The 18295-nt window shown below is 44.1% G+C and overlaps 12 non-coding genes across 12 annotated transcripts; all 12 read left to right on the top strand.

Annotated features, from left to right (window-relative positions):
* The first annotated feature begins 144 nt into the window (after nucleotides 1-144).
* On the top strand, nucleotides 145-216 carry trnae-uuc (transfer RNA glutamic acid (anticodon UUC)). Its single transcript has one exon. It is a non-coding gene; the product is annotated as a tRNA-Glu (tRNA).
* A 573-nt stretch (nucleotides 217-789) lies between these two features.
* On the top strand, nucleotides 790-871 carry trnal-uag (transfer RNA leucine (anticodon UAG)). The gene has a single exon. It is a non-coding gene; the product is annotated as a tRNA-Leu (tRNA).
* A 3202-nt stretch (nucleotides 872-4073) lies between these two features.
* trnal-aag (transfer RNA leucine (anticodon AAG)) lies at nucleotides 4074-4155 on the top strand. The gene has a single exon. It is a non-coding gene; the product is annotated as a tRNA-Leu (tRNA).
* Nucleotides 4156-4680: 525 nt separating this feature from the next.
* Nucleotides 4681-4752, top strand: trnae-uuc (transfer RNA glutamic acid (anticodon UUC)). Its single transcript has one exon. It is a non-coding gene; the product is annotated as a tRNA-Glu (tRNA).
* A 573-nt stretch (nucleotides 4753-5325) lies between these two features.
* trnal-uag (transfer RNA leucine (anticodon UAG)) lies at nucleotides 5326-5407 on the top strand. The gene has a single exon. It is a non-coding gene; the product is annotated as a tRNA-Leu (tRNA).
* Nucleotides 5408-8654: 3247 nt separating this feature from the next.
* On the top strand, nucleotides 8655-8736 carry trnal-aag (transfer RNA leucine (anticodon AAG)). The gene has a single exon. It is a non-coding gene; the product is annotated as a tRNA-Leu (tRNA).
* Nucleotides 8737-9202: 466 nt separating this feature from the next.
* trnae-uuc (transfer RNA glutamic acid (anticodon UUC)) lies at nucleotides 9203-9274 on the top strand. Its single transcript has one exon. It is a non-coding gene; the product is annotated as a tRNA-Glu (tRNA).
* A 573-nt stretch (nucleotides 9275-9847) lies between these two features.
* On the top strand, nucleotides 9848-9929 carry trnal-uag (transfer RNA leucine (anticodon UAG)). Its single transcript has one exon. It is a non-coding gene; the product is annotated as a tRNA-Leu (tRNA).
* Nucleotides 9930-13252: 3323 nt separating this feature from the next.
* Nucleotides 13253-13334, top strand: trnal-aag (transfer RNA leucine (anticodon AAG)). Its single transcript has one exon. It is a non-coding gene; the product is annotated as a tRNA-Leu (tRNA).
* Nucleotides 13335-13807: 473 nt separating this feature from the next.
* On the top strand, nucleotides 13808-13879 carry trnae-uuc (transfer RNA glutamic acid (anticodon UUC)). Its single transcript has one exon. It is a non-coding gene; the product is annotated as a tRNA-Glu (tRNA).
* Nucleotides 13880-14452: 573 nt separating this feature from the next.
* trnal-uag (transfer RNA leucine (anticodon UAG)) lies at nucleotides 14453-14534 on the top strand. Its single transcript has one exon. It is a non-coding gene; the product is annotated as a tRNA-Leu (tRNA).
* Nucleotides 14535-17781: 3247 nt separating this feature from the next.
* On the top strand, nucleotides 17782-17863 carry trnal-aag (transfer RNA leucine (anticodon AAG)). Its single transcript has one exon. It is a non-coding gene; the product is annotated as a tRNA-Leu (tRNA).
* Nucleotides 17864-18295: the final 432 nt, after the last annotated feature.

The raw sequence follows: 18295 nt of genomic DNA, 5'->3' as shown, positions 1-18295 counted from the left end.
GCTATGTTGGTCTCACCAAGGCTGCAGAGTGACAAGAGTATCCTTGATTTCATGACAGTGGAGCAGTCCCATATGGTCTAGCGGCTAGAATGCCTGGTTCTAACCCAGCAGCACGAGCACGACAGTGGCGCATTACCAAACCAATCCCATATGGTCTAGCGGTTAAGATTCCTGGTTTTCACCCAGGCGACCCGGGTTCAACTCCCGGTATGGGAACATGTCTTTAATGTGCCTACAAGCCAATGTGTTCTTTGTGTTAATCCCACGATGGATTACATAGGGCAAAGTTGTTGGCTGAAGGCAAACATCAGGTAAGGCTAAGCACATGGCATAACGGTTCAGATCGGGACTGTACAGTCTTCAGTGATGAGGATGTACACAAGCAGGCCTGCAATTATGAGCGGCGAGTCAAGGTGGCTGTTTATGTGAAAATCAAATGAGCTTCTTTGAAACAAGGGTGGGTGCATTAAGGGTACGTCTCTTGCCATCTTACAATGCTGTGATTGGAACCCTTCCTTGACTCTCTGTGAATGGTGATCCTGCCTGTTGATCAGTGCTTATGACAAGTTGCATATGGACAATGATGAAACTGAGCCAAGAGCCCATTGTTAATCAGGGTTGATGAACAGGTTTTAACCAGGACAGGCAGATGTTTTTGTGTCCAAAAAGTATTAAACATGTTTTTCTACAACAGTAAGAGCATCACTGAATGTTCTGAGCTCCTATTTTGTGCTGCACTTTTTCAAGTTTTACTGTCTAGAGTTTTGCGATGAGGTCCTCACTCGCAATGGTAGCATGACCGAGCGGTCTAAGGTGCTGGATTTAGGCTCCAGTCTCTTCGGAGGCGTGGGTTCGAATCCCACTGCTGCCATAGTCTTCAGGTTCTTTTCGTGTTTCTTCCATCCCCTACCAATAAATTGTAAGGGCTGCAGTGGAACTCAAATCTGTTACAGAATGTCTGTCAAGTACAATCAAGCAGGAATCTCATCAAGAGCAATTCTTCCAAACCAGGGTGATAAGATAAGATAACCTTTATTAGTCCCACACGTGGGAAATTTGTTTTGTCACAGCAGGAAGTGGACAGTGCAAAAGTTATGAGGCAAAAATTAGAATACAATAAGAATAAATACAGTACACAACATAAAATAAAATAAATATACAATAAGATAAAAATAGAATACAAATACAAATACTATATACAACTGAGTAAAAATACAACGATGACAGAAGGATTATTGCACTTAGTATTATTGCATATGTATGGATGTGTGTGCTTGATCAGTTAAAGTCTTTATTATGGAGTCTGACAGCAGTGGGGAGGAAAGACCTGCGAAATCTCTCCGTCCCACACCGTGGGTGCCGCAGTCTCCCACTGAAGGAGCTGCTCAGTGCTGTCACAGTCTGCTGCATGGGGTGGGAGATGTTGTCCAACAGGGATGACAGCTTAGCCGCCGTTCTCCTGTCACTCACCACCTCCACTGGGTCCAGAGGGCATCCTAGAACAGAGCTGGCCCTTCGGATCACCCTGTTCAGTCTCTTCCTGTCCCCAGCAGAGATGCTGCCGCCCCAGCAGACCACGGCATAAAAGATAGCAGAAGCCACAACAGAGTCATAGAAGGTCTTCAGGAGTGGGCCCTCCACTCCAAACGACCTGAGTCTCCGCAGCAGGTACAGCCTGCTCTGCCCTTTCCTGTAGAGGGCGTCTGAGTTATGAGTCCAGTCCAGTCTATTGTTCAGATGAACACCAAGGTACCTGTAGCTGTCCACAGCCTCAATGTCCATACCTTGGATGTTCAGTGGTTGCAGTGGAGAATGCTTGTGCCTGCGGAAGTCTACCACCAGTTCCTTGGTTTTACTGGCGTTGATCTGGAGGTAGTTCAGCTGGCACCAGTCCACAAAGTCTTGGGTCAGACCTCTGTACTCCTTGTCGTCCCCATCAGTGATGAGGCCGACTATTGCAGAGTCATCAGAGAACTTCTGCAGGAAGCACTGGGTGGAATTGTGGGAGAAGTCTGCAGTGTAGATGGTGAAGAGGAACGGAGCCAGAACCGTTCCCTGTGGGGCCCCCGTACTGCAGACGACCCTGTCCGACACACAGCCCTGAGTCCTCACATACTGTGGTCGGTCGGTGAGGTAGTCCAGGATCCAGGTAGTGAGGTGATGGTCCACTCCAGAGTTCTCCAGCTTGTCCTTTAGAACCGAGGGAAGAATGGTGTTGAAGGCACTGGAGAAATCAAAGAACATGATTCTCACAGTGCTTCCAGCGGTCTCCATGATGTTAGGTGTTGTGCAAGTTTTCCATTCAATAAAGCCTCCAGACAAGCGGTCAGTGGTAGCTAACATTCTTTAATAATAACAAGAACAGAAGCCAAGCTTGGTGAAGGAATGCATCATTGCGGGGCAGACGATGGGCAGAGTCCCTAACTGAGTCTAGCATGGCCTTCAGTTACATACCTCTTACAGGAACTAAAGGCAGTACACAGCTGTTTTCACACCTTTGGTACCCCCACCCCCAAAGAAAGTTTCACACTCCCTTGCCACCTCTTACAGTGGAGAAGGAGACAAAAGACTCCTCCCCCCACTCTGGGTCCTTTATGTGTGAATGCTTCCCTCAAACATCCTGAGATACCATCTGTTACCAGTATGAGTGTGAGAGACATGCTGAAATCCAGTGGCACCAAGGTATTATACAACCACAAAGGGACCATGAGTATGTTAAGCTATTTTCAGATGTGCGCTGCTATTTAACCCTCCGCACCCCATGACAGCAACGGACAGCCAGGAGTTTTTGTAGGTGAATAACATCAACATTTGACAATAATATTGCTCGGTTATGATAGTGAGGTGAGCTGTTGAGGATATCTGTTGGTAGGTGCTGTTCCTGACAATGTAGCTGCTGTTAGCAGAAACTTCTATAAGCTTTGGAGGTAATGCCACCAGACTTGGTCAATTACCCAGAAAACTCTATTGCAATGTGTGACTATAATAAAACTTGGTGTTGCAATGTGTCATTGAGAATTATTTGGAGGAATTTGGAACATCCTAAAAGGATTCTCAGGAATCTGGAACATTCCAATAGAACTCTCAAAAATCCTAAAATAGCTCTTGTGAATTCGAAACATTCTAAAAGAATTCTCAGGAATCTGGAACAGTCTAAGAACGCTCAGGAATCTGGAACATTCTAATAGAACTCTCAAAAATCCTAAAATAGCTCTTGTGAATTCGAAACATTCTAAAAGAATTCTCAGGAATACAGGGTTAACTTTTGATACTTCTTTTTAAATACTCTCATTACTACCTTTCCCTAGCCCATCGTTGTAAATAGGAATATCTTTGTAATAACTTACTTGGTTACCTTGTGGTACAAATGTAACACGAGTGTGTGTTACATGAGACTATGCTCTTGCCCTAGTTCCATTTCAGTTAATATCTGTTGAATACAATTTACAGATGTTCAAGAAATAAAACTCTCAAGTCCAATCCACTTCAAGTCCAACTTCAATAGAAGAATCAGAGCCTTCCAGAGACGGTCTCACGTCTCTCATGGTCAGTGATTTTGACCTTTCACTAATGATGTTGAAGTACAGATAGGCAACAATAGCTTCGGCTTTTGTAAGGCATCAGTGGAGAAGAAGATTAACAGAAGAGTGAGCAGGATATTGTTTGTTTTTATAATAATGCGATTAATACATGAATAAAAGAAATTCTTTTGCAAAAGTCATTTACAATGTGCAGGTGTTTCATATATTTTTATTCACAGTGTCAACACTGACTGGTTAGTGGCTACTCAAGTGTGCTTCAAGTCCACCGCATTGTAAGGTGTTAGATTGTGTGGTCTAAGGATCTGGGTTAAGACTCCAGGCTCCTCACACATGTGGGTTGAAATCCTATTGCTGCAATAAGAGTTTAACCAGGGCAGGCAGATGCTATTGTATCCAAAAACATTCAGGCAAGTATTAAACATGTTTTTCTAAAACAGCAAGAGCATCACTGAATGTTCTGGGCTTCTATTTTGTGCTGCACTTTTCAAGTTTTACTATCTAGATTTTTGCGATGAGGTCCTTACTCGCATTGGTAGCATGACCGAGCGGTCTAAGGTGCTGGATTAAGGCTCCAGTCTCTTCGGAGGCGTGGGTTCGAATCCCACTGCTGCCATAGTGTTCTAGCGGCAAAGTTTTGTTTCTTCCATGCCTTACCAATAAATTGTAAGGGCTGCAGTGGAAATCAAATCTGTTATAGAATGTCTGTCAAGTCCAAACATGCAGGAAACCCATCAGGAGCAATTCTTCCAAACCACATTAGGCACGTGCTGTAAAGTCATTTACAACTTGCATGTTTTTCATGTCTTTTTGTTCATGGTCTCATGGTCAACACTGACTGGTTAGTGGCTACTCAAGTGTGCTTCAAGTCCACCGCATTGTAAGGTGTTAGTGGACTTTCCCACATGCCACTCAAGTGTGCTTCAAGTCCAGTCCACTCCCTTGTAATGTGCTTTTGAGCAGAACCTGCAACTGCTGGAGAATTGATTAAGGTGCTGCTATGTTGGTCTCACCAAGGCTGCAGAGTGACAAGAGTATCCTTGATTTCATGACAGTGGAGCAGTCCCATATGGTCTAGCGGCTAGAATGCCTGGTTCTAACCCAGCAGCACGAGCACGACAGTGGCGCATTACCAAACCAATCCCATATGGTCTAGCGGTTAAGATTCCTGGTTTTCACCCAGGCGACCCGGGTTCAACTCCCGGTATGGGAACATGTCTTTAATGTGCCTACAAGCCAATGTGTTCTTTGTGTTAATCCCACGATGGATTACATAGGGCAAAGTTGTTGGCTGAAGGCAAACATCAGGTAAGGCTAAGCACATGGCATAACGGTTCAGATCGGGACTGTACAGTCTTCAGTGATGAGGATGTACACAAGCAGGCCTGCAATTATGAGCGGCGAGTCAAGGTGGCTGTTTATGTGAAAATCAAATGAGCTTCTTTGAAACAAGGGTGGGTGCATTAAGGGTACGTCTCTTGCCATCTTACAATGCTGTGATTGGAACCCTTCCTTGACTCTCTGTGAATGGTGATCCTGCCTGTTGATCAGTGCTTATGACAAGTTGCATATGGACAATGATGAAACTGAGCCAAGAGCCCATTGTTAATCAGGGTTGATGAACAGGTTTTAACCAGGACAGGCAGATGTTTTTGTGTCCAAAAAGTATTAAACATGTTTTTCTACAACAGTAAGAGCATCACTGAATGTTCTGAGCTCCTATTTTGTGCTGCACTTTTTCAAGTTTTACTGTCTAGAGTTTTGCGATGAGGTCCTCACTCGCAATGGTAGCATGACCGAGCGGTCTAAGGTGCTGGATTTAGGCTCCAGTCTCTTCGGAGGCGTGGGTTCGAATCCCACTGCTGCCATAGTCTTCAGGTTCTTTTCGTGTTTCTTCCATCCCCTACCAATAAATTGTAAGGGCTGCAGTGGAACTCAAATCTGTTACAGAATGTCTGTCAAGTACAATCAAGCAGGAATCTCATCAAGAGCAATTCTTCCAAACCAGGGTGATAAGATAAGATAAGATAACCTTTATTAGTCCCACACGTGGGAAATTTGTTTTGTCACAGCAGGAAGTGGACAGTGCAAAAGTTATGAGGCAAAAATTAGAATACAATAAGAATAAATACAGTACACAACTGTACAGAATAGAATAAAATAAAATACTATATACAGTAGAATAAAATAAAATAAATATACAATAAGATAAAAATAGAATACAAATACAAATACTATATACAACTGAGTAAAAATACAACGATGACAGAAGGATTATTGCACTTAGTATTATTGCATATGTATGGATGTGTGTGCTTGATCAGTTAAAGTCTTTATTATGGAGTCTGACAGCAGTGGGGAGGAAAGACCTGCGAAATCTCTCCGTCCCACACCGTGGGTGCCGCAGTCTCCCACTGAAGGAGCTGCTCAGTGCTGTCACAGTCTGCTGCATGGGGTGGGAGATGTTGTCCAACAGGGATGACAGCTTAGCCGCCGTTCTCCTGTCACTCACCACCTCCACTGGGTCCAGAGGGCATCCTAGAACAGAGCTGGCCCTTCGGATCACCCTGTTCAGTCTCTTCCTGTCCCCAGCAGAGATGCTGCCGCCCCAGCAGACCACGCCATAAAAGATAGCAGAAGCCACAACAGAGTCATAGAAGGTCTTCAGGAGTGGGCCCTCCACTCCAAACGACCTGAGTCTCCGCAGCAGGTACAGCCTGCTCTGCCCTTTCCTGTAGAGGGCGTCTGAGTTATGAGTCCAGTCCAGTCTATTGTTCAGATGAACACCAAGGTACCTGTAGCTGTCCACAGCCTCAATGTCCATACCTTGGATGTTCAGTGGTTGCAGTGGAGAATGCTTGTGCCTGCGGAAGTCTACCACCAGTTCCTTGGTTTTACTGGCGTTGATCTGGAGGTAGTTCAGCTGGCACCAGTCCACAAAGTCTTGGGTCAGACCTCTGTACTCCTTGTCGTCCCCATCAGTGATGAGGCCGACTATTGCAGAGTCATCAGAGAACTTCTGCAGGAAGCACTGGGTGGAATTGTGGGAGAAGTCTGCAGTGTAGATGGTGAAGAGGAACGGAGCCAGAACCGTTCCCTGTGGGGCCCCCGTACTGCAGACGACCCTGTCCGACACACAGCCCTGAGTCCTCACATACTGTGGTCGGTCGGTGAGGTAGTCCAGGATCCAGGTAGTGAGGTGATGGTCCACTCCAGAGTTCTCCAGCTTGTCCTTTAGAACCGAGGGAAGAATGGTGTTGAAGGCACTGGAGAAATCAAAGAACATGATTCTCACAGTGCTTCCAGCGGTCTCCATGATGTTAGGTGTTGTGCAAGTTTTCCATTCAATAAAGCCTCCAGACAAGCGGTCAGTGGTAGCTAACATTCTTTAATAATAACAAGAACAGAAGCCAAGCTTGGTGAAGGAATGCATCATTGCGGGGCAGACGATGGGCAGAGTCCCTAACTGAGTCTAGCATGGCCTTCAGTTACATACCTCTTACAGGAACTAAAGGCAGTACACAGCTGTTTTCACACCTTTGGTACCCCCACCCCCAAAGAAAGTTTCACACTCCCTTGCCACCTCTTACAGTGGAGAAGGAGACAAAAGACTCCTCCCCCCACTCTGGGTCCTTTGTGTGTGAATGCTTCCCTCAAACATCCTGAGATACCATCTGTTACCAGTATGAGTGTGAGAGACATGCTGAAATCCAGTGGCACCAAGGTATTATACAACCACAAAGGGACCATGAGTATGTTAAGCTATTTTCAGATGTGCGCTGCTATTTAACCCTCCGCACCCCATGACAGCAACGGACAGCCAGGAGTTTTTGTAGGTGAATAACATCAACATTTGACAATAATATTGCTCGGTTATGATAGTGAGGTGAGCTGTTGAGGATATCTGTTGGTAGGTGCTGTTCCTGACAATGTAGCTGCTGTTAGCAGAAACTTCTATAAGCTTTGGAGGTAATGCCACCAGACTTGGTCAATTACCCAGAAAACTCTATTGCAATGTGTGACTATAATAAAACTTGGTGTTGCAATGTGTCATTGAGAATTATTTGGAGGAATTTGGAACATCCTAAAAGGATTCTCAGGAATCTGGAACATTCCAATAGAACTCTCAAAAATCCTAAAATAGCTCTTGTGAATTCGAAACATTCTAAAAGAATTCTCAGGAATCTGGAACAGTCTAAGAACGCTCAGGAATCTGGAACATTCTAATAGAACTCTCAAAAATCCTAAAATAGCTCTTGTGAATTCGAAACATTCTAAAAGAATTCTCAGGAATACAGGGTTAACTTTTGATACTTCTTTTTAAATACTCTCATTACTACCTTTCCCTAGCCCATCGTTGTAAATAGGAATATCTTTGTAATAACTTACTTGGTTACCTTGTGGTACAAATGTAACACGAGTGTGTGTTACATGAGACTATGCTCTTGCCCTAGTTCCATTTCAGTTAATATCTGTTGAATACAATTTACAGATGTTCAAGAAATAAAACTCTCAAGTCCAATCCACTTCAAGTCCAACTTCAATAGAAGAATCAGAGCCTTCCAGAGACGGTCTCACGTCTCTCATGGTCAGTGATTTTGACCTTTCACTAATGATGTTGAAGTACAGATAGGCAACAATAGCTTCGGCTTTTGTAAGGCATCAGTGGAGAAGAAGATTAACAGAAGAGTGAGCAGGATATTGTTTGTTTTTATAATAATGCGATTAATACATGAATAAAAGAAATTCTTTTGCAAAAGTAATTTACAATGTGCAGGTGTTTCATATATTTTTATTCACAGTGTCAACACTGACTGGTTAGTGGCTACTCAAGTGTGCTTCAAGTCCACCGCATTGTAAGGTGTTAGATTGTGTGGTCTAAGGATCTGGGTTAAGACTCCAGGCTCCTCACACATGTGGGTTGAAATCCTATTGCTGCAATAAGAGTTTAACCAGGGCAGGCAGATGCTATTGTATCCAAAAACATTCAGGCAAGTATTAAACATGTTTTTCTAAAACAGCAAGAGCATCACTGAATGTTCTGGGCTTCTATTTTGTGCTGCACTTTTCAAGTTTTACTATCTAGATTTTTGCGATGAGGTCCTTACTCGCATTGGTAGCATGACCGAGCGGTCTAAGGTGCTGGATTAAGGCTCCAGTCTCTTCGGAGGCGTGGGTTCGAATCCCACTGCTGCCATAGTGTTCTAGCGGCAAAGTTTTGTTTCTTCCATGCCTTACCAATAAATTGTAAGGGCTGCAGTGGAAATCAAATCTGTTATAGAATGTCTGTCAAGTCCAAACATGCAGGAAACCCATCAGGAGCAATTCTTCCAAACCACATTAGGCACGTGCTGTAAAGTCATTTACAACTTGCATGTTTTTCATGTCTTTTTGTTCATGGTCTCATGGTCAACACTGACTGGTTAGTGGCTACTCAAGTGTGCTTCAAGTCCAGTCCACTCCCTTGTAATGTGCTTTTGAGCAGAACCTGCAACTGCTGGAGAATTGATTAAGGTGCTGCTATGTTGGTCTCACCAAGGCTGCAGAGTGACAAGAGTATCCTTGATTTCATGACAGTGGAGCAGTCCCATATGGTCTAGCGGCTAGAATGCCTGGTTCTAACCCAGCAGCACGAGCACGACAGTGGCGCATTACCAAACCAATCCCATATGGTCTAGCGGTTAAGATTCCTGGTTTTCACCCAGGCGACCCGGGTTCAACTCCCGGTATGGGAACATGTCTTTAATGTGCCTACAAGCCAATGTGTTCTTTGTGTTAATCCCACGATGGATTACATAGGGCAAAGTTGTTGGCTGAAGGCAAACATCAGGTAAGGCTAAGCACATGGCATAACGGTTCAGATCGGGACTGTACAGTCTTCAGTGATGAGGATGTACACAAGCAGGCCTGCAATTATGAGCGGCGAGTCAAGGTGGCTGTTTATGTGAAAATCAAATGAGCTTCTTTGAAACAAGGGTGGGTGCATTAAGGGTACGTCTCTTGCCATCTTACAATGCTGTGATTGGAACCCTTCCTTGACTCTCTGTGAATGGTGATCCTGCCTGTTGATCAGTGCTTATGACAAGTTGCATATGGACAATGATGAAACTGAGCCAAGAGCCCATTGTTAATCAGGGTTGATGAACAGGTTTTAACCAGGACAGGCAGATGTTTTTGTGTCCAAAAAGTATTAAACATGTTTTTCTACAACAGTAAGAGCATCACTGAATGTTCTGAGCTCCTATTTTGTGCTGCACTTTTTCAAGTTTTACTGTCTAGAGTTTTGCGATGAGGTCCTCACTCGCAATGGTAGCATGACCGAGCGGTCTAAGGTGCTGGATTTAGGCTCCAGTCTCTTCGGAGGCGTGGGTTCGAATCCCACTGCTGCCATAGTCTTCAGGTTCTTTTCGTGTTTCTTCCATCCCCTACCAATAAATTGTAAGGGCTGCAGTGGAACTCAAATCTGTTACAGAATGTCTGTCAAGTACAGTCAAGCAGGAATCTCATCAAGAGCAATTCTTCCAAACCAGGGTGATAAGATAAGATAACCTTTATTAGTCCCACACGTGGGAAATTTGTTTTGTCACAGCAGGAAGTGGACAGTGCAAAAGTTATGAGGCAAAAATTAGAATACAATAAGAATAAATACAGTACACAACTGTACAGAATAGAATAAAATAAAATACTATATACAGTAGAATAAAATAAAATAAATATACAATAAGATAAAAATAGAATACAAATACAAATACTATATACAACTGAGTAAAAATACAACGATGACAGAAGGATTATTGCACTTAGTATTATTGCATATGTATGGATGTGTGTGCTTGATCAGTTAAAGTCTTTATTATGGAGTCTGACAGCAGTGGGGAGGAAAGACCTGCGAAATCTCTCCGTCCCACACCGTGGGTGCCGCAGTCTCCCACTGAAGGAGCTGCTCAGTGCTGTCACAGTCTGCTGCATGGGGTGGGAGATGTTGTCCAACAGGGATGACAGCTTAGCCGCCGTTCTCCTGTCACTCACCACCTCCACTGGGTCCAGAGGGCATCCTAGAACAGAGCTGGCCCTTCGGATCACCCTGTTCAGTCTCTTCCTGTCCCCAGCAGAGATGCTGCCGCCCCAGCAGACCACGGCATAAAAGATAGCAGAAGCCACAACAGAGTCATAGAAGGTCTTCAGGAGTGGGCCCTCCACTCCAAACGACCTGAGTCTCCGCAGCAGGTACAGCCTGCTCTGCCCTTTCCTGTAGAGGGCGTCTGAGTTATGAGTCCAGTCCAGTCTATTGTTCAGATGAACACCAAGGTACCTGTAGCTGTCCACAGCCTCAATGTCCATACCTTGGATGTTCAGTGGTTGCAGTGGAGAATGCTTGTGCCTGCGGAAGTCTACCACCAGTTCCTTGGTTTTACTGGCGTTGATCTGGAGGTAGTTCAGCTGGCACCAGTCCACAAAGTCTTGGGTCAGACCTCTGTACTCCTTGTCGTCCCCATCAGTGATGAGGCCGACTATTGCAGAGTCATCAGAGAACTTCTGCAGGAAGCACTGGGTGGAATTGTGGGAGAAGTCTGCAGTGTAGATGGTGAAGAGGAACGGAGCCAGAACCGTTCCCTGTGGGGCCCCCGTACTGCAGACGACCCTGTCCGACACACAGCCCTGAGTCCTCACATACTGTGGTCGGTCGGTGAGGTAGTCCAGGATCCAGGTAGTGAGGTGATGGTCCACTCCAGAGTTCTCCAGCTTGTCCTTTAGAACCGAGGGAAGAATGGTGTTGAAGGCACTGGAGAAATCAAAGAACATGATTCTCACAGTGCTTCCAGCGGTCTCCATGATGTTAGGTGTTGTGCAAGTTTTCCATTCAATAAAGCCTCCAGACAAGCGGTCAGTGGTAGCTAACATTCTTTAATAATAACAAGAACAGAAGCCAAGCTTGGTGAAGGAATGCATCATTGCGGGGCAGACGATGGGCAGAGTCCCTAACTGAGTCTAGCATGGCCTTCAGTTACATACCTCTTACAGGAACTAAAGGCAGTACACAGCTGTTTTCACACCTTTGGTACCCCCACCCCCAAAGAAAGTTTCACACTCCCTTGCCACCTCTTACAGTGGAGAAGGAGACAAAAGACTCCTCCCCCCACTCTGGGTCCTTTATGTGTGAATGCTTCCCTCAAACATCCTGAGATACCATCTGTTACCAGTATGAGTGTGAGAGACATGCTGAAATCCAGTGGCACCAAGGTATTATACAACCACAAAGGGACCATGAGTATGTTAAGCTATTTTCAGATGTGCGCTGCTATTTAACCCTCCGCACCCCATGACAGCAACGGACAGCCAGGAGTTTTTGTAGGTGAATAACATCAACATTTGACAATAATATTGCTCGGTTATGATAGTGAGGTGAGCTGTTGAGGATATCTGTTGGTAGGTGCTGTTCCTGACAATGTAGCTGCTGTTAGCAGAAACTTCTATAAGCTTTGGAGGTAATGCCACCAGACTTGGTCAATTACCCAGAAAACTCTATTGCAATGTGTGACTATAATAAAACTTGGTGTTGCAATGTGTCATTGAGAATTATTTGGAGGAATTTGGAACATCCTAAAAGGATTCTCAGGAATCTGGAACATTCCAATAGAACTCTCAAAAATCCTAAAATAGCTCTTGTGAATTCGAAACATTCTAAAAGAATTCTCAGGAATCTGGAACAGTCTAAGAACGCTCAGGAATCTGGAACATTCTAATAGAACTCTCAAAAATCCTAAAATAGCTCTTGTGAATTCGAAACATTCTAAAAGAACGCTCAGGAATCTGGAACATTCTAATAGAACTCTCAAAAATCCTAAAATAGCTCTTGTGAATTCGAAACATTCTAAAAGAATTCTCAGGAATACAGGGTTAACTTTTGATACTTCTTTTTAAATACTCTCATTACTACCTTTCCCTAGCTCATCGTTGTAAATAGGAATATCTTTGTAATAACTTACTTGGTTACCTTGTGGTACAAATGTAACACGAGTGTGTGTTACATGAGACTATGCTCTTGCCCTAGTTCCATTTCAGTTAATATCTGTTGAATACAATTTACAGATGTTCAAGAAATAAAACTCTCAAGTCCAATCCACTTCAAGTCCAACTTCAATAGAAGAATCAGAGCCTTCCAGAGACGGTCTCACGTCTCTCATGGTCAGTGATTTTGACCTTTCACTAATGATGTTGAAGTACAGATAGGCAACAATAGCTTCGGCTTTTGTAAGGCATCAGTGGAGAAGAAGATTAACAGAAGAGTGAGCAGGATATTGTTTGTTTTTATAATAATGCGATTAATACATGAATAAAAGAAATTCTTTTGCAAAAGTCATTTACAATGTGCAGGTGTTTCATATATTTTTATTCACAGTGTCAACACTGACTGGTTAGTGGCTACTCAAGTGTGCTTCAAGTCCACCGCATTGTAAGGTGTTAGATTGTGTGGTCTAAGGATCTGGGTTAAGACTCCAGGCTCCTCACACATGTGGGTTGAAATCCTATTGCTGCAATAAGAGTTTAACCAGGGCAGGCAGATGCTATTGTATCCAAAAACATTCAGGCAAGTATTAAACATGTTTTTCTAAAACAGCAAGAGCATCACTGAATGTTCTGGGCTTCTATTTTGTGCTGCACTTTTCAAGTTTTACTATCTAGATTTTTGCGATGAGGTCCTTACTCGCATTGGTAGCATGACCGAGCGGTCTAAGGTGCTGGATTAAGGCTCCAGTCTCTTCGGAGGCGTGGGTTCGAATCCCACTGCTGCCATAGTGTTCTAGCGGCAAAGTTTTGTTTCTTCCATGCCTTACCAATAAATTGTAAGGGCTGCAGTGGAAATCAAATCTGTTATAGAATGTCTGTCAAGTCCAAACATGCAGGAAACCCATCAGGAGCAATTCTTCCAAACCACATTAGGCACGTGCTGTAAAGTCATTTACAACTTGCATGTTTTTCATGTCTTTTTGTTCATGGTCTCATCACTGACTGGTTAGTGGACTTTCCCGCATGCCACTCAAGTGTGCTTCAAGTCCAGTCCACTCCCTTGTAATGTGCTTTTGAGCAGAACCTGCAACTGCTGGAGAATTGATTAAGGTGCTGCTATGTTGGTCTCACCAAGGCTGCAGAGTGACAAGAGTATCCTTGATTTCATGACAGTGGAGCAGTCCCATATGGTCTAGCGGCTAGAATGCCTGGTTCTAACCCAGCAGCACGAGCACGACAGTGGCGCATTACCAAACCAATCCCATATGGTCTAGCGGTTAAGATTCCTGGTTTTCACCCAGGCGACCCGGGTTCAACTCCCGGTATGGGAACATGTCTTTAATGTGCCCACAAGCCAATGTGTTCTTTGTGTTAATCCCACAATGGATTACATAGGGCAAAGTTGTTGGCTGAAGGCAAACATCAGGTAAGGCTAAGCACATGGCATAACGGTTCAGATCGGGACTGTACAGTCTTCAGTGATGAGGATGTACACAAGCAGGCCTGCAATTATGAGCGGCGAGTCAAGGTGGCTGTTTATGTGAAAATCAAATGAGCTTCTTTGAAACAAGGGTGGGTGCATTAAGGGTACGTCTCTTGCCATCTTACAATGCTGTGATTGGAACCCTTCCTTGACTCTCTGTGAATGGTGATCCTGCCTGTTGATCAGTGCTTATGACAAGTTGCATATGGACAATGATGAAACTGAGCCAAGAGCCCATTGTTAATCAGGGTTGATGAACAGGTTTTAACCAGGACAGGCAGATGTTTTTGTGTCCAAAAAGTATTAAACATGTTTTTCTACAACAGTAAGAGCATCACTGAATGTTCTGAGCTCCTATTTTGTGCTGCACTTTTTCAAGTTTTACTGTCTAGAGTTTTGCGATGAGGTCCTCACTCGCAATGGTAGCATGACCGAGCGGTCTAAGGTGCTGGATTTAGGCTCCAGTCTCTTCGGAGGCGTGGGTTCGAATCCCACTGCTGCCATAGTCTTCAGGTTCTTTTCGTGTTTCTTCCATCCCCTACCAATAAATTGTAAGGGCTGCAGTGGAACTCAAATCTGTTACAGAATGTCTGTCAAGTACAATCAAGCAGGAATCTCATCAAGAGCAATTCTTCCAAACCAGGGTGATAAGATAAGATAAGATAACCTTTATTAGTCCCACACGTGGGAAATTTGTTTTGTCACAGCAGGAAGTGGACAGTGCAAAAGTTATGAGGCAAAAATTAGAATACAATAAGAATAAATACAGTACACAACTGTACAGAATAGAATAAAATAAAATACTATATACAGTAGAATAAAATAAAATAAATATACAATAAGATAAAAATAGAATACAAATACAAATACTATATACAACTGAGTAAAAATACAACGATGACAGAAGGATTATTGCACTTAGTATTATTGCATATGTATGGATGTGTGTGCTTGATCAGTTAAAGTCTTTATTATGGAGTCTGACAGCAGTGGGGAGGAAAGACCTGCGAAATCTCTCCGTCCCACACCGTGGGTGCCGCAGTCTCCCACTGAAGGAGCTGCTCAGTGCTGTCACAGTCTGCTGCATGGGGTGGGAGATGTTGTCCAACAGGGATGACAGCTTAGCCGCCGTTCTCCTGTCACTCACCACCTCCACTGGGTCCAGAGGGCATCCTAGAACAGAGCTGGCCCTTCGGATCACCCTGTTCAGTCTCTTCCTGTCCCCAGCAGAGATGCTGCCGCCCCAGCAGACCACGGCATAAAAGATAGCAGAAGCCACAACAGAGTCATAGAAGGTCTTCAGGAGTGGGCCCTCCACTCCAAACGACCTGAGTCTCCGCAGCAGGTACAGCCTGCTCTGCCCTTTCCTGTAGAGGGCGTCTGAGTTATGAGTCCAGTCCAGTCTATTGTTCAGATGAACACCAAGGTACCTGTAGCTGTCCACAGCCTCAATGTCCATACCTTGGATGTTCAGTGGTTGCAGTGGAGAATGCTTGTGCCTGCGGAAGTCTACCACCAGTTCCTTGGTTTTACTGGCGTTGATCTGGAGGTAGTTCAGCTGGCACCAGTCCACAAAGTCTTGGGTCAGACCTCTGTACTCCTTGTCGTCCCCATCAGTGATGAGGCCGACTATTGCAGAGTCATCAGAGAACTTCTGCAGGAAGCACTGGGTGGAATTGTGGGAGAAGTCTGCAGTGTAGATGGTGAAGAGGAACGGAGCCAGAACCGTTCCCTGTGGGGCCCCCGTACTGCAGACGACCCTGTCCGACACACAGCCCTGAGTCCTCACATACTGTGGTCGGTCGGTGAGGTAGTCCAGGATCCAGGTAGTGAGGTGATGGTCCACTCCAGAGTTCTCCAGCTTATCCTTTAGAACCGAGGGAAGAATGGTGTTGAAGGCACTGGAGAAATCAAAGAACATGATTCTCACAGTGCTTCCAGCGGTCTCCATGATGTTAGGTGTTGTGCAAGTTTCCCATTCAATAAAGCCTCCAGACAAGCGGTCAGTGGTAGCTAACATTCTTTAATAATAACAAGAACAGAAGCCAAGCTTGGTGAAGGAATGCATCATTGCGGGGCAGACGATGGGCAGAGTCCCTAACTGAGTCTAGCATGGCCTTCAGTTACATACCTCTTACAGGAACTAAAGGCAGTACACAGCTGTTTTCACACCTTTGGTACCCCCACCCCCAAAGAAAGTTTCACACTCCCTTGCCACCTCTTACAGTGGAGAAGGAGACAAAAGACTCCTCCCCCCACTCTGGGTCCTTTATGTGTGAATGCTTCCCTCAAACATCCTGAGATACCATCTGTTACCAGTATGAGTGTGAGAGACATGCTGAAATCCAGTGGCACCAAGGTATTATACAACCACAAGGGGACCATGAGTATGTTAAGCTATTTTCAGATGTGCGCTGCTATTTAACCCTCCGCACCCCATGACAGCAACGGACAGCCAGGAGTTTTTGTAGGTGAATAACATCAACATTTGACAATAATATTGCTCGGTTATGATAGTGAGGTGAGCTGTTGAGGATATCTGTTGGTAGGTGCTGTTCCTGACAATGTAGCTGCTGTTAGCAGAAACTTCTATAAGCTTTGGAGGTAATGCCACCAGACTTGGTCAATTACCCAGAAAACTCTATTGCAATGTGTGACTATAATAAAACTTGGTGTTGCAATGTGTCATTGAGAATTATTTGGAGGAATTTGGAACATCCTAAAAGGATTCTCAGGAATCTGGAACATTCCAATAGAACTCTCAAAAATCCTAAAATAGCTCTTGTGAATTCGAAACATTCTAAAAGAATTCTCAGGAATCTGGAACAGTCTAAGAACGCTCAGGAATCTGGAACATTCTAATAGAACTCTCAAAAATCCTAAAATAGCTCTTGTGAATTCGAAACATTCTAAAAGAATTCTCAGGAATACAGGGTTAACTTTTGATACTTCTTTTTAAATACTCTCATTACTACCTTTCCCTAGCCCATCGTTGTAAATAGGAATATCTTTGTAATAACTTACTTGGTTACCTTGTGGTACAAATGTAACACGAGTGTGTGTTACATGAGACTATGCTCTTGCCCTAGTTCCATTTCAGTTAATATCTGTTGAATACAATTTACAGATGTTCAAGAAATAAAACTCTCAAGTCCAATCCACTTCAAGTCCAACTTCAATAGAAGAATCAGAGCCTTCCAGAGACGGTCTCACGTCTCTCATGGTCAGTGATTTTGACCTTTCACTAATGATGTTGAAGTACAGATAGGCAACAATAGCTTCGGCTTTTGTAAGGCATCAGTGGAGAAGAAGATTAACAGAAGAGTGAGCAGGATATTGTTTGTTTTTATAATAATGCGATTAATACATGAATAAAAGAAATTCTTTTGCAAAAGTCATTTACAATGTGCAGGTGTTTCATATATTTTTATTCACAGTGTCAACACTGACTGGTTAGTGGCTACTCAAGTGTGCTTCAAGTCCACCGCATTGTAAGGTGTTAGATTGTGTGGTCTAAGGATCTGGGTTAAGACTCCAGGCTCCTCACACATGTGGGTTGAAATCCTATTGCTGCAATAAGAGTTTAACCAGGGCAGGCAGATGCTATTGTATCCAAAAACATTCAGGCAAGTATTAAACATGTTTTTCTAAAACAGCAAGAGCATCACTGAATGTTCTGGGCTTCTATTTTGTGCTGCACTTTTCAAGTTTTACTATCTAGATTTTTGCGATGAGGTCCTTACTCGCATTGGTAGCATGACCGAGCGGTCTAAGGTGCTGGATTAAGGCTCCAGTCTCTTCGGAGGCGTGGGTTCGAATCCCACTGCTGCCATAGTGTTCTAGCGGCAAAGTTTTGTTTCTTCCATGCCTTACCAATAAATTGTAAGGGCTGCAGTGGAAATCAAATCTGTTATAGAATGTCTGTCAAGTCCAAACATGCAGGAAACCCATCAGGAGCAATTCTTCCAAACCACATTAGGCACGTGCTGTAAAGTCATTTACAACTTGCATGTTTTTCATGTCTTTTTGTTCATGGTCTCATCACTGACTGGTTAGTGGACTTTCCCACATGCCACTCAAGTGTGCTTCAAGTCCAGTCCACTCCCTTGTAATGTGCTTTTGAGCAGAACCTGCAACTGCTGGAGAATTGATTAAGGTGCTGCTATGTTGGTCTCACCAAGGCTGCAGAGTGACAAGAGTATCCTTGATTTCATGACAGTGGAGCAGTCCCATATGGTCTAGCGGCTAGAATGCCTGGTTCTAA

Source organism: Rhamphochromis longiceps, linkage group LG3, assembly GCF_057381845.1.
Source record: "Rhamphochromis longiceps isolate RC_006_pf linkage group LG3, R_longiceps_female_GT1.1, whole genome shotgun sequence".
Classification (NCBI taxonomy): domain Eukaryota; kingdom Metazoa; phylum Chordata; class Actinopteri; order Cichliformes; family Cichlidae; genus Rhamphochromis; species Rhamphochromis longiceps.
The sequence above is the reverse complement of the archived record's forward strand: the minus strand, read 5'-3'. Positions and strand labels throughout refer to the sequence as shown.